General features: G+C 43.3%; 1 long non-coding RNA gene across 1 annotated transcript in view; it reads left to right on the forward strand.

The window, feature by feature from the left end:
- The first annotated feature begins 418 nt into the window (after positions 1-418).
- The window catches only part of LOC137547198 (uncharacterized), a 133,396-nt gene continuing 117,431 nt past the window's right edge, over positions 419-16,383 (forward strand). The window contains exon 1 of the long non-coding RNA XR_011026514.1: positions 419-479. This is a non-coding gene — a long non-coding RNA (uncharacterized lncRNA). The remainder of the gene's footprint in view (positions 480-16,383) is intronic.

Genomic DNA, 16,383 nt, shown 5'->3' on the forward strand with positions numbered 1-16,383 from the left:
AATTTGATTCGATTTTCACATGCAATTCCAATTTCCGATTTTTAACCTCCTGAGCGGTATGCACATTGTCGGGCATGCCGCTCAGGAGATTTTCCACTGCCCTATCCCTGCTCTGCACAAGTTAACTAGCTACATGCGTGCTTTAGCATGTTAGCTAGCACTCTGAGCACCAGTTTTAGTGTCTCTGCTTGGCGATCTCCCCGCGCTGGAGTGATTACCCCCTCCCCCCCCCCCTCCTTGATCCTCTCGCTTGTCTCGCTCCCTTCCTCTCCTTCCCTCCCTCCCTCAGCAGCCATAGCAGGCGGGCAGCTGGGGCTGATACTCACAGTGCCTCTAGCCCACACAGCTCCCATCGTCAGTTCCGATCCTCTCTGTTTACAATATTGGGATGCCACCTGATGATGTCATCAAGCGGCACCCGATACTGTAGACAGAGGGGACCGGATCTGGTGATGGGAGGTGTATGGGCAAGAGGCACTGTGAGTATCAGCCCCAGCTGCCCGCCTGCTATGGCTGCAGAGGGAGAGAGGGAAGGAGAGGAGCCAGAGGGAGAGGATCGTGAAGGTGGGAGGGGGTAATCGCTCAAGGGCTGCAGAGAGGGGGAGGGAGACTAGGAGAAAAGCAATCACTGGCAAGGAGGGGGGGGGGGGGAGAGGGGGGAGAGCCGCTGCAGGGGCATCCTGTACTGGTGCACCTATAGTTTAGAAGCTTTACTATCTAACCTGCACAGTGGCACCCATACAATCTAACCTGCACTGTGGCAACTGTACTATCTATCCTGTACTGTGGCACCTATACTTGGCTACCTATACTGAACGAACTTATACTCACTATCGCTGTGCTGATTCCTCATCGCTTACGTCCGATAGTGACATGTTCCTCGGCGATCAGTGTTGATGATGCCAGGGTCACGTAGCGTCATCAACATCTGGTGACATTTTTTTTATTGAATCCAATCCAATAACATTCAGGGGGATTCTGAAGACGTATGAGCACCGCACAGTGGGTGACACAGGACAAGTAATGTATAAATGCAGACATGGGGGGGGGGGGGGCAGCGGTGAGGCAACGGATGTGGACGAAATTGATCAGGAATCAGCCTGTGGTGTATAGGCAGCCGGTAGATGGACAGACGGCCAAGAGACAAATCTCTCTCTGATCGAATCTGATCAGAGAGAGATTTGTCTCTTGGCCGAATTTGCCCATCATCGTTAGATGTATGGCTATCTTTACATTCGCTTTTGTGCAGGCCGAGCAGCTGCAGCTAGGAAATGTATATGTTCAGAGATTTTAGAGAGTCATTTTGAAATTTTTGTTTTGATTTTGTGTTTTGAACTTTTATTTTACTCAAAATGTATACTAGACCCTTGCTTGACACATTTTGATAAGTTACAGGAAAAAGGGTTGTGAAAATTAACTGGATCATTTTTTGCACAGAAATCCAGGAATAACTAAACGCCAGGGAGGTTCATTGGTACTGCATGCTGCATTTTTTCTGCCTTTTCCTTTTGATAGCATCCAGGGAAAATCGGAATCGCAAATCAGAATCGGAAATGCAAATAGGAACCTCAAATCGGATTTGCAGTGTGCTGGGGGCCTAATTCATGTTTAAGTCAAATGCTATTGGATTGGAATTTCATGTAGATGCCAATATGGCAAATGTTTACTAATTGTTCTCATTTATGTAATGCTAATATATTTCTCAAAACAGTTTCATCTAGACCAGTAAATCACTTACTGACAACAAGAGCATATCCCTTTTCCCAGCTTCTGTTCAGGAAATTTGGAGTTCCTGCTTGTAAATGATTCCCTTGCTGTAACTACTGTATGTAACACTATGACACAATGGGCCCATATGCAATTCAGTTTTTCTCCTGAGTTTTCTCCTAGAAGATACATTTCCATCTTCGATTTAAAATACCTTTCTAACATTTTGCAATTGTAAAAGTACCAAAAAGTAAATAAAAAAGTACTGTCAAAATAATTTTGAATATTTGTTTGCTTGCTGGTGGTTTGAAAGACTTTTTATTTACAAGTTGTGAAAATATCACCTAAGACAGTGATCTGCAAACTTGGCTCTCCAGCTGTTAAGGAACTACAAGTCCCACAAGGCATTTGCCTTTATGAATCAGACTCCTGCAATGCATTGTGGGACTTGTAGTTCCTTAGCAACTGGAGAGCAAAATTTGCAGATCACTGACCTAGGAGAAAACTCAGGAGAAAAATTGAAATGCATATGGCCCAATATATGATAATAATAATAATAATAATAATAATAATAATAATTATAATAATACACAATTAAATGTGTTTACGTGTGCCTACCACTCCCTCCCTCAATAAGCTACATCTACTGGCCATTTACCACCATCTCTAGTCATGTCATATCAGAGACTGGATCAGTGGGTACCAGTCTAGTGACAGTTAGTCAATGGAAACAGTGCGTGTGTCTGTGTGTGTTTTGAGTATCACTCCATAAACAGCTGGGCATAATTTCACTTTAAAAGAGGACCTTGGTGGCTATTCGCAGAAGCTGAGGAAACTGGAGCCTGTGCTTTCCTCAGTACACCTCCTGGTACATGCTGAGGTGGGCAGACCACCACTTTAGGCCTGCAGGAACATACAAAAGCAATTTAGATTGTGACAAATCATTAGAGAGGAATTTTAGAAAAGGTTCAAGTAACATTTTATAGACACGTGAGAGTAGATAGAAAATAATATGCAAAATCATTCATGGTAAAATGATCAATTTGCTCACATAGCCTGATGCAGCAAATGAGACAGCCAGACTTTTCAAATGCATACATTTATTTTATTACCACGAGCAGGACATATTAGAACCATGGTGTCTTCTGTTCTAAACTTATATGTATCTGTAAAACATCCCAGAGAGCTATCAGGCGGCAGAAGAAGAAGAAGCGCCACTGACAGGATATGTTTGAGAGATGAGTGTAGATGTCAGACTCCTTAACTACAGATTTTCCCTTGAAGATTTTTATGTGCAACTTGATATTGTGTGAAGTGCTTATTTTACTGGATACATTTCACAAACACGTGTTTGCCGGATAGTTAAGCTGTGAAATGGACTAAACATTTCATTTTTCAGGCATGAGGGAATACTTGGTACAATGATACACTGTTTTGCTGGGCTGATATGGAAATAAGGTTTATGTGTGGGATTCCCTGAGGCTTTACAGGACTGGAAACCGGTCAGAATCTATTTCAAGGTGCTTGGGAAAAATAACTGATATCCAGATTTTTTTCATTTACACCTTGAAAATACAACCTTAGTCTTAGGGAATATATTTACCTAAAATATCCAATCAGATACAGGATAAATTCCTACTCTGTTTAAATTCTCATGAACCGAAGCTGTGATAAGCTAGCCATTCACGGTACCTGGTTGGTACCCAGTCCTGCTAGACAGAGCAGGATTAAGTTCGGCACTGTACATCTATGGATGCTTTTAGAGCCTTAGCAAACAGTCAATGGACCGTGGAAGATACATATTGATCATTTTTAGGAATGTCTGTGTGCATAGCTATGGAAAAATATCCAGCATAAAAAAAGTGAATGCTAAGCTGTAGTTAAATGTCTGTAAACCAGTCTTTACAGCTTGTAAGCCTAGTCTTAGCAGTACTGGAAAGCTGTAATGCCTGTTCTGTTCCTCTTCATTGGTAGCTGAAAAAACATATTTTCGGTATGGCGCCTATATTTAATGAAAGCAAATCATTCATGACATACTCTCATTTGCGTCATTATTTTTATCCACATATTGTTAGTATGCAGCTACACAAAAATGGTAAGGGGAAACGGATTACTGTCCACAGTCAGTGGAGTATGAATGCCTTTTGATTTGGGCGCTGGCTGATGCCAATAGTTAAAATATTGATAATGTAACATTACTGATTTTTTATTATATACGTACCTGGCCCCCTGTTCTCACACTAACCTTCCCTCCCAATGCCTAACTCTGATCCTCCATCCTAATGCATAACAATAAAGTTCATCCCAATGCCTACCCCTTGGAGCCCAAACCAGTGGCATAGCTAAGGAGCTGTGGGCCCCGATGCAAGTTTTACAATGGGGCCCCCCATGCACTCTATACATAACAATTGATACGGCGCACCAAAACCTGCCAATGGCAACTACAGTGTCTGAGGTGCAAGAAGGGGATGGGCAACAGTTTGTTAATGATTACCACTATTGAAAGCATCTATAGAAGTGATTATTATGAGCACAGGACCAATAGAGAGATAAAACTGTAGTTGAGGGAGGGCCCTTCGGGGCCCCTCTGGCCCAAGGGCCCCAATGCGGTCGCAACCTCTGCAACCACTATTACTGCGCCCCTGGCCCAAACTACCAAACGGAGACTGAAATCTTAAACCAATCAGCTATTGGAAGTACTATCTGTTAAGCTACTGATAGCTGATCGGCGTGTCAAACTATAGCCTATATTTGCTGATGTACTAGCTGATCAGCTAGTATTGGGCACAATGTGCACCCAACTCACTGCCTCTGCGCCTGATTATTGATCACTGGTTTTTATTAGGCGCCTGCTGAAGCCAGTGCCCAAATGGACTGGATCAGTACACACTTACCCTTGTCATTTACAAAATTCCAGTTTCTAACCTGCTGTCATGTCATGGGAAGAACCATTTTTTTTCTTTTTAAGCTCCCTGGGTAAATGCACATTATAGAACTGGAATGCAGGTTGTCACCATGGTTGCTATTTCAGCTACAATGGCAAAAAAGGATAAAAACATCCAACTGACTTTTTTGCCATACACATACAGTACTAAAGCTGGGCTCAAACAGAAATTAAATCAGGGTCTTTTGGTGATAGGTACGCCTCTATGAAAATTCTAGTGGATATCCAGCAAAAATAAACAAAAGAGTGATAATGGTGCATTTAGAATGATGTTTACTGCATTTGGCCAAATGAGTGTTGAGAGCACAGCACCATGACTAAGGACAAGTGTGCTCCAAAACATGTTGGTTAAACTGTTCCCTGGATGTAACTTTGTCATTTGAAGACTGAATAAAGGTTGCATCTAGCCTACTTCGGCATTGAGGGGACTTCCTTTATTGTGTGTTTAGTACAAGGTGTAAAATGTATTCTATGATCACCTCCTCTGCTTGAACTTTTTTATAGGCTTGAGCTGGAGCACCACAGGAGCATCAGCAGTTCAGGGGACTTTTAGAGAGTGTTTTACATGTCCTCATGTCTCAAGTTCACCAGAATTGGCCCTGAACGGTGTGCACAACAACCTCAGAATCACAGAAAATGATTTATTGTATTTAAACTCCTAACTCTAGGATTGACCACTACATTCACTCTTTCGAGAACTATGGCATACCAGGAATAGGGTAACACTGATCCAGCAGACCTTATAATGGAAGTTGAGAAGTGTCTAAGCTCCATGACATGTCACGTCCAGCCTATAGTATCTGCTACAGGAAAAAGCCTGGGCTGGAATGAGGAGAAACTGTCAAATCAGTGAGGAACTGTAAACAATAGCGGAGCCGCCGTCGCGCAGGGCAGCGTGGCAGCGGCCTCCGCATCCCAGCCGGCGGTTTCCGTGCAGCTCACAGAGCCGCTGGCACAGAGCAGGGCGGGCGCCGCCACGGCAGACAGGAGGAATTGTGGGCACTGATGGATGCGGACACCGCCGCCGCCACTAGCAACACGGCGGCGGGTCCCGCAATGCGGCCAGCGGACTTTGGGACGCGGGCGCGCGTGGACTCGGGGCCTGGCCTCTCAAATGCTCTGAGGCAGAGGGTCACACGCGCGCGCAAGAAGGCAGGACTCTTACCTCCTACGTAGGAGGGTCAGCTGACTCTCCTGTCAGCTGACATCAGGAGGGTTCCTGATTGGTCGGGCTTCTGGACGGATTTGCTGAGGGACTCTCAGCATATAAGGAGCTGGGCTTCAGTTGCTCCTTGTCTGCTGTCGTGAATACTCTTGTGTTAGCGCTCAGACCTTAGCTCAGTGCCCTGGTGTTGATACTAAGAATTTCACATCTTAGTTAGGATTGTAGTTGATATTGCATCTGTGTTTTTGACTCCGGCTATCCTTGACTACTCTCTCTCTCTACACTATTGTACTTCTGCCTATCTGATTCTTGTTGCCGACCTCTGCCTGATTACCGATTACTCTTTTGCCTTCCGTTCCTGTACTGCTGCTGTCATCTCTGTTGCCAAACCCTTCCCTGTCTGACCTTCCTTCCTTCAGTGGAACGTCTCCCACTGGAGGGTTATCTCTGAGGCTTGCCTCTCCGAGACGCTTGCCCCAAGCAGACGATTACTGCTAGGGGTCGAGATTCCTCACTCTGCCTGGTTAGAGGATCTCACTCACGGGGTTCCCATTCAGAGGTAACCACACCTCTTAGGAATTGCCGTGAGGTGGATATTTCCACACTTTTGTGATATTACTGTATTTATTGTGTTCCTTTTGCTGGGTGTCCAGAGGTTAGCGATATATCCGTATTATCGGTGATTCTGCAGATCGCCAATAATCGGTTATATATCTGTATTCTTGGCGATACTGCAGATCGCCAATAATCAGATTCCCTCTGGGCGCTGACACAGATCGTTACAGGAACCAGTAAAACCGTGTAAAGAGCAAAGTTTCCAACAATATAAATGCATGGCATTAAAATATAGCCATAACAATCTGTTTCCAATTTTTTTGTTTGCCAGTTGTACTGATAAAAAACAAAGTAGATGTAACTCGGAAAGTAAAAATAGCACTGAATACTTCATTACTACATACATAATTTGGCTCTCTGGAAATAGTTAAAATAAAATGTTCTCCTACAGGATGAGGAAAACATGGAAGCAAAAGACAGTGGTTGCAGTTTGACTGTATCTGTGAACGATGACAGAATGGGAGCCTCTCCATCAGTAGAAGGACTGAGCTCAGAGAACATTGTGGAGGTTCAAGGGCCATCTTTCCCAGCCACAAGTATTTCTTCCCAGAGAAGAAATCAGTCCATACTTTGCACTGATGAATGCCAAAACAGCCTGAGACAGCTGTCTGAATGTTAGATTATATGACTCTGTAAAATTAATAGTGTATAGGCATGCTATAAACAAGTAGTTCTGGATGTGTGCCTGACTTTCCAGAAACATAAATTAATGATTTGCATATTCAATCACAGACCTGAAATTATGCATTATTGAAGTAAAATATTGCTCACAAGAGAAAAAACTTTATTCTTTTGCAAATACCTACTGCTTTTAAAAAAGCAAAATTGTTTTCAGCATTGTTATTTTATCAGGGGAACTTTTTGGTTCCTTTTGGTCTTTTTACTGGACAGGGTACTCTTTAACACATCAAGCATTCTAGTCCTACCACAGATCCATACCTAGCTATCCATGCTTTGCACTGTTAAAGACAAAAACAGCCTAAAGGGGCCCATACACTTACACTATTTCCCGCCAATATACAGCAGATTCGATCACTGTGATTGAATCTGCTGTGAAATCGTTGCGCAAACGCTGACCAAACGATCGATTTCCGTCCGAAATAGATCGTTCCCGTCGATCTGTCCGTGCACAAGATTTCGCTCGATTGCCGGGAGTGCGTCGATAGCGGTGTTTGAATGTCTGACGACCGGCGCTAGTGGCAATACATTACCTGTTCCGCCGGTGTGTGTACCCGCTGTCCCCGCTGTCCCTTCTCCGCGCTGGGCTCTGGCTGGCTTCACTTACTTCCTGTAAAGTGAAGCTGGAGCCCTGGAGCCCAGAGCGGAAAAAAGACAGCGGAGACTGGGGGACTCACGCCGGGCAGATCAGGGAATGTATGCAGGCGGCTGCGGCAAGCTCCACAGATTGTGAATCGGTTTCATAGTGAAATCGATTCAAAATCTGTTTGCAGTGTAGGCAGTCAATAGATCTCTCTGTGATTGAATCTAATCAAAGAGGGATCTATCTGCTGGTCGATCTGATGGCAATCGACCAGTGTATGGCAGCCTTGTTAATTGGATTATATTAAAACCTTTAACCGGGATTGAACATCATCCCAATCAGTAGCTGATAGCCCCTTTCCCACAAGAAGCCTTTTCCTTTTCTCGATTAGATTAGGGACATCTGTACAGCTGACCTAGTAGTGAAACCCCTCCCACAATGCATGTCAGGGCCATGGCTGTTTGCTGTCTGTCAACCTTGTTGCATTGTGGGAAACAAAGGCTATTTCCAACTGCCAAGCAAGCAGTATCTCCCTCTGTGAATAGAACTCTCAGTAAATGAACAGTCAATAGAGATCACCTGGCAGGACTGAAGATGTTGCCACCTGTGCTAAATTTCAAAATGTAACTCAGGGAGCGGAAAGATTTTACAATGGCCAAAAACTGACCCAATAATTTCAAATCAATATTGTAAAAAATAAAATATTTATATTTTCACTACAGTTCCTTTTTCAAGAAATTAATTTCCGATTCACTTGCTTACCTGAAGTGACGCATTTTAAGAATAAATTCTTGCTCACTAGAAGCTGAATTTTTGCAAATTCCTTCTCATTTAGGAATGTAAAATAGAATTTTTGTATTCTCAGAGATGTGTTATTAGCAAGCAACAAAAGGAAAGAGAGAGGATATGGAGAAAGATTGTTTTAAAAACGACTGTGGTAGCCTGTAATTTCTTTTGGGAGCTCCCATTTGGTAAACAAATAGTAATACACAGACAAAGGTTTCCAGCTTGACAGTGGTTTCTCCTTGCAGGACCTGTCCAGCATTGTATCGCCATTGCTGCTAAGCAACCTGTACCACTAGTGTAAACCTGTCTCCCCGGCACTGTCCCCTATTGTAAAATGTGCACCCCAGTGCCCCGTGCAGTATACTTTACCTATCGGTGTCCACCGCTGGCTCCATGCTCCGTCTTTTGTGCACATACATACGCCCCCCGTGATTGCCGGCGTATGCGTGGGCACGTGTGTGACGCCACATTCACCCACATTGCGTTAGCAACCATGCTGGCAAGCTCAGGTTTTACTAGATAAACTCTAAAAACAAAATCATGCATGTATTAAAGCAATAAAAACTGATACTTAACTTTGAAATGTTTGCATAGTTCAAATTCTATGGCCTTTCTTTGCTGATGGTTTCCCTGCTTTCACCATTCTTGCTGAACTCCAAGAAAAACACCTGTAGAACACCATACACCTCAATCTTAACAGAAAAAATGGATTTAGTTCATGAGTGGTCACATAAATCTCTTTTTAATGACCAGCCTAAACCAGTTCTGGATGGCACTGCTGTGGCCCCTTAAAGAGAAACTCCAACCTAGAATTGAACTTTATCCCAATCAGTAGCTGATACCCCCTTTTACATGAGAAATATAATGCTTTTCACAAACAGACCATCAGGGGGCGCTGTATGACTGATTTTGTGCTGAAACCCCTCCCACAAGAAGCTCTGAGTACCGCGGTACTTTTGGCAGTTTGTTACAATGTAACAAGGTTCGCAGACAGGAAATAGCTGTTTACAGCTGTCTCTAACAGCCAAAACAGCTAGGAGCAGCTACATAACCTGCCCACAGTAAAAATGTCACCATGTAATAAATGTCAGAATGTAAATCGGGGAGAGGAAAGATTTTAAAATGAGCAAACACTGACTAAATCATTTATACATAATTATGGTAAAAAATGAAGCACTTTTTTTACTACATTATTTTCACTGGAGTTCCTCTTTAAGTACCAGAGCCTTTTTCAAATGTTTTTCCCTGTGATCATTGTGATTGGTTCACAATAATCACAGGGTGCACTGAACAGCGATATTGGAGGGAGCACGGGAGACCAGTTATTCAAATCCACACCATGGCAGAGATAGGAGTCTCCAAACAGTGCATAGATTTCAATTAGCTGTGCCTGGAACCAGTTAAGCTATGAATGTACTTTGCATTCCTTTTACCCAAAACAATTGTTAGAGCTTATTGTCAGTGGCGGTATATGTATGAGCTCTGTAGAGTTATTGGCTGAGAGTCTTGCTTTATGGAGAATGAAAGGGGGGGATAGATATGCACCTCCAGCTCCAGCCAGTTCAAAAGAGGTTCCAACAGAAAGAACAGCCATCAAATGAGGGCAATACACCTGAATTGCTAGAAAGGAGGCCAGTGATGTCAGAGGACACCTGAGTGTTTTAGCTGAAGATCTAGTGCATGTATATATTACAGTTCTTAGTCAGTTAAAGCTATATACTGAGCAAAAAATATTTTACATATTACACCACAGGTTGCCCCCCCCCCCCCTTTGTTTTTGCAATAGTTATTTGTCATAGGGTCCTGACACAGAGAAATTGGATATTACTTTAATATCTGATCGCAGAAGGCAAGGGGGAGATTTCTACTGAATTGTGCTCTATGGATGATAGCATACTGACTATGTCTGTCTAAACTATGATGTTGACAACTTCTTGCAGCTTATTCTATGTAAACTAAACTGGGAACAGTTCATTTTTCTTGAACATCTGTCAGCTGATGCCACCGCTGTTGCAACAGATGTGAACTGTTCTTAAAATTGATGTGGGACACTTCTGAGTTGACCTTTGGTTGTCCGAGAAATGTAATTGAAATGATTAGTTCTCTTTCTGCTTTCAAGCCATAATTTTTGACATTTACATTAAACCAGTTGTCAGTACCTAGCAGAAACCGAATTGCAGCACTGATGGCAAACACATTTGAGAAAAAAATGTTTTTATGCAAACATCTTATAAACATTAAACATTTACATTGCTCTTGTTTTGGATAAATCAAGATATATGTGATTGGTAAAGTACAAAATGCTAATTATGATGGCTAAAGATTAACAGGAAGCCACATCTAGTCAAGAAAACTGGAAATGTGAGTGCAAAATCTTTCAGAATTGGATCAACACTAACCCAGGAATTTTTAGAATAACATAGTATGTTCATTACATGATAGATCATAGGATAGACAGAACACAGCTATCAACAGATACTTAAAAGCTTACATCAGCCAAAACCTTTTTCCCTCATTTTTGGATATGGAAGTGTCAGAATCTTTGTAACTTTATTACTACTTTCTGTTTACTCGATGAAGAGAATTTCCTTCATACCTTTGCCTATAGGCATTCAGTGCCTTGGATGAATGCTGGGAAAGGAAATGAGGGACATCAGTAAAAACTTGACAGATTATTTTTTTCTCCCATGATTCTTCAGAATGCAATTTGTTGTCTTTACTCTCTTTGCTCTTTTGTAGAGTTTTACCACCTCTTCTTGTCTTTATCAATTTATTGTATTTATAAAGCGCCAGCATATTACGCAGCGCTGGACATTAGTTAAAGTTACAGACAATATTTAGGTGTGACCTACAGCAATAAGACAATACAGGAATACTTGCAAACCAGATCACGCAGCAGAGTATGAGCACAAGGTAATGCTTTGTCAGTCACAGGATAGGAGCATGGAGATTAGGCCAGTTGAGTTCACTCAGATCCATAGGATGGATGTACGGTAATGGAGGTGCATGAACAGGTAGGAGACATGAGGAGGAGGACCCTGCCTGAAGGCTTACAATTTAGAAGGAGAGGTAGGGACATGAACAGTAGGGGACCAGAGTTCAGCTGTGGGTTTAGAGCTCTAGCGAGGGGGGGGGGGGGAGGTCAGAGTGAAAAAGTGCATTTTGAGGGCCTTCTTGAAAATGTTGAAGGAGGGGGAAACCCTAATGGGGGGAGGTAGGGAGTTCCATAGTGTTGGAGCAGCTCTTGAGAAGTCCTGTAGGGGTGCATGGTATTGGGTGATGCGGGGGGCAGTCAGGTGAAGTTCACTGGAGGAGTGGAGTGAGCAGCTAGGTGTGTATCTCTGAGTAAGATCAGAAAAATAGGTTGGGCAGGTTTTGTGTACAAAGTATCTTGAATCTGATTCTGGACTGGATAGGAAGTCAGTGGAGGGATTCACAGAGGGGAGCCGCAGTGGTGGAGAGATGGGAGGAGTGGATAATTTGTCATGCTGTCATGCTGACTACCTGTTACTGGAACAGGAAGTAAATAATATCCTATACAACAGGTAACACAGACAGAACTAAGGTCCCAAATAGTTCTAACCAGGGCCACCATCAGAAATTTCAGGGGCCCCCTGCTGGGCAAACCTACTGGCCCCCCTAGGAGTGTGACGGAAGGGGCATGCGGCCCAGAAAAGTACATGCACAGTGGTTCACAACCCAGCTGGATCAGGGACCTAGAGGTCTCCCCCTGTATGTATAAGCCGAGGGATGAGCAGCACAAACCGAATTTTATGCAATACTATGCAAAGCATGCACGCAGCACTGGAGAACCCCAATCTCCATAAGAAATATATAAATACAGAGGGTACTGCAGCACACATCAAGAAAACAGTGACAGGGGCTCTTGGTTACGCTTTAACGCGTTTAAGCTCACCAACTGCGCCAAAGTGTCCCCGATCTGGTGAGTCCTACTCTGACCAGGCAAAAATGCTAGTTTTTATCAGCGTTCTAGTGGGAACCATGCCAAAAGCCCAGGGGTCAGCTAAATTGGAGAAATGAAATTAAAAACACCTCACCTTCTACTAGCTACTAACTGAACTATGAGCACTGCTCATTTATATGCTTAACTGTGCTAGAGATGGGTGTGGTTATGCACGCTCACAGGGGAAAATAATATAAGCCGAGGGATGAGCAGCACAAACCGAATTTTATGCAATACTATGCAAAGCATGCACGCAGCACTGGAGAACCCCAATCTCCATAAGAAATATATATGTATAGCCAGATGTGTCCCCCTTCCCCAGAATCAGGGCCGGATTTGTACTCTTTACCGCCCTAGGCCACTGTCGCCAGCCTCCTTCAGTATAGGTAGTGAGATGACCCCTCCCCCCTTCCCTCTAGTATAGGTAGCCTGCTGACGCCCCCCCCCCAGTATAGGTAGCCAGATGATCCCTTCCCCCTTTCCCTCCAGTATAGGTAGCCAGATGACCTCTCCCCCTTCCCTCTAGTATATGTAGCCAGATGACTCCTTCCCCTTTTTCCCTCCAGTATAGGTAGCCAGATGACCTCTCCCCCTTCCCTCTAGTATATGTAGCCAGATGACTCCTTCCCCTTTTTCCCTCTAGTATAGATAGCCAGATGACCTCTCCCCCTCTCCCTCTAGTATATGTAGCCAGATGACTCCTTCCCCTTTTTCCCTCCAGTATAGGTAGCCAGATGACTCCTCCCCCTCCAGTGTAGGTAGCCAGATGACTCCCTTAATCCCTCCTTCCCCCTTTCAGTATAGGTAGCCTGCTCACCTTCACACCGCAGAAGCCATCAGTGTCACTTATTTCTACACTCATCTCCAGTGCAGAAGCTTCCTCTTCCTTTCTGTCTCCAATGCTTCCCAAGTCCATAGCCGCTGGCCACAATGCAAACGTGCACAGAGAGAAAGATGGGTGCTGCACAGGTGGCTAGCAGCAGAGTACCACAGTCAGGCACTAGCCTGATCTACCTGCATTGCAGCATTTGCAAACTTGCAAATGCTGCACCAGTTTAGCCTGCTGCTTTGGTGCCCTTCCTCCTGTGGTGCCCTAGGCCGTGGCCTTGTAGGCCTTGGCCTAAATCCGGCCCTGCCCAGAATAGGTAGCCAGATGTACCCCCTTCCCCCATAGATAGCCAGATGTGCCCTTCTTCCCCCCAGATATACCCCCTCATATACATAGTGGGATGTGCCCACCGTTACCTCTGTATAGATAGTCGGATGTGCCCCTCCTCCTTACCACATTACCCCCATATAGTCATTTAGATGTGCCTCCCTTTTCCCTCTGTACCTTCTAGAATCTCAAATAAGCAGAATCTAATAATCTAGTCATCTTCAGAATTAACCTCAGAACCTTTGCATCCCAAGCCTCCTGTCATGTTGCTCCTTCCCTATGGGACTCCTTACCCCATTCAATAAGTACTGCTCCATCCTTTAAGGTGTTTAAACCTAGATCAAAATCCCATGTGATCAGTATGGTATTTAGAGGCACTTTGATTGAATTTTTGCAAAGATACATTCTGTGTACTATTTAATAATGCTCCGCTCCCTCTCTCTGACCATTACTTAACTTAAGTGAGGATTTCATTTCATACAAAAAAGCCTGAGGGTAGGAACGCACTAGGCAGAAATGCTAGCGTTGCTGACAATGACGGCAGAGTTCCTGTGAGCCGGTCAGGAGCCGCTTTCATTGGCTCCTGACCTTGTCTATCAAAGTAAGCCAATGGGAGTTGCTTACATTGATAGACAGGGTCAGGAGCCAATGGAATTGGCTCCTGACCTGCCCACAGGGCTCTGCCATTATAGAGGCAGAAGAGCAAATGAGTTGCGGCGGGAGATAGGAGCGATGAGAGCGGCAACAGCGGGCAGTGTCGGTGAGTTGAAATCTATACACTGCCAGCCACAGCAGCATCAAAACAGGGCGTAGATTTCAATTAGTGCCATCCTTAAATGGTTAATTGTTGCATATTTATTCCATTCTACAATGAGTGCTTCATTCATACAAGCCATTGTGCTCACAGTTGCAGGGTATTTATTATGCCAAATGTCAGCCTATGTGCAGGAATACCCAATTGAGTTCAGAGCAAAGGAAAACAAAAGTAAAGTTTTCTATTTGTTTGCATAAACCTGTGCTGAACAGAATGGCTCATATGTTTTTCCAAGTAAGTGGAGGTTAAATTATCATGTAGACAGCATTCATGAAAAAAAAAAAACTAGTGGCACTTATGATTTCCATAAAAAAAGCCACTGATTGAATTTTGTCAATCATTTTGGCTATAGTTTTAATGCATTGTGTTATTGTTGCATGAGAAGTCACTTGCAATAATAGAATCTATGTTCTGTGTGCAAATGGTTTGTTTGATTGGAAGGGTTTCAGTAATCTTAAAATATCCACAGCAGACTGTCTTACATGTTGATGTCTATATTTGTTTTTGAAGCATTGCTCAGCTGGTTGAAAGGTTCACACAGCAGTCGTGATGATTCTTCAGCCTATGAGAAGCTTGGAGCCACCTAGAGTAGTTCCAGCGTTTCATTTATGACAGACCGAGAATTTTGATTAGAGGTAAAGTTAAAATAAAAAAAAGGAAGCACTTAGATGAAACTGAACCCCGCTGCTTATCCATGCTCATAAACCTTTTATATCAATTAAAATAAATGCATATGAAACGTGAGACACTGGATTAGAGTTGATGTGACTATGGACAAGGCTCCCTCCTTATCTATGTGCTAAATATGAATTGGCTATTTGGCACACGTTGGCAACTTAGCACACCATTAAGCTACAAATACACTGCCCTGGAAAAAGTATGGGTTCTCGCAGTAATTTGGGTAAAATACCTCACGGGCTGAGGGAACCTAACGTTCTGTTTTATCTTTTACTCTTTATATTCTGGTAAACACAAAAATGTAACTTTTTGAGTGGAAGCAAATATAGCATATTATTTAAAGTAGAACATGAAGTGATTCTAATGGAGTAGTACACTGTAACTAAAGTGTGTCACATATGCCATCATAGAACCCCCAACCTGAATTTGGGCCAGGTGTGAGATTACAGCACCTGTTATCAGTAGTGCCCAAAACTGGGATTATGTTTCAGTTGTCCATTACAATTTCGGCAGTTCATTGGGTTTCGATCCTGAAGCCTTAACAGCAACAGGAAGATTTGGTAAAGATGACATTGGTCAGATGTTGAAATGAAGATAATGATTATTGGTTTTGGTTAGGTAAGGGTGTACATCTAAAAAGGGCACTGCAGTAATTTCGGTTTCGCTGAAAGATGGTAGTAGAATATCAGTAAAATTATGATTATGGGTAATATGATAGTAAAATATCAGTCAACCTAGCTCTATTCTCACACTTACTCACAGTAACCCTCCTTCTGCCAAATTGCCAATGCCTAACCCTAATAGAACCCCCGCCACCGGTATGAACCCTGCCTTCACTGCTAAACTCACTCTCCACCAATATCTGTGGCACATAATTCCTATACTTAACGGGCACCACTGACACCCACATTACCCACTGGGTGCCATTATGCCACAATTGACATTGCGGTCTATGCATTGCCCATTTTACCGGAGTGCTGCTGGTGCCTAAGTTGTTGATTTTTTCTGTTTGCGATTGACATTACACTTACATCACAATCAAAATACAGAACTGTTATGTTGGTTTTTGGTGATGTCATTCGTAATGTGGAACACATTGCCGATCAAAAACATAGTTGTATGGATGGCTAGCTTTAGTTTAGGGGAAACAACAGGAGGAATTAAGGATTTTTGTGCAGGGTTAAGAGGTTAAGGTAAGGTAACAGGAAGGTTTTTTTCTTAGTTTTAGATGTCAGAAGGAGCACTGTCATTAAGGGGGGTAGGGGCAGAATAATGGGTATAAATGCTCAAAAA

This window comes from Hyperolius riggenbachi, chromosome 1 (assembly GCF_040937935.1).
Source record: "Hyperolius riggenbachi isolate aHypRig1 chromosome 1, aHypRig1.pri, whole genome shotgun sequence".
Lineage (NCBI taxonomy): Eukaryota > Metazoa > Chordata > Amphibia > Anura > Hyperoliidae > Hyperolius > Hyperolius riggenbachi.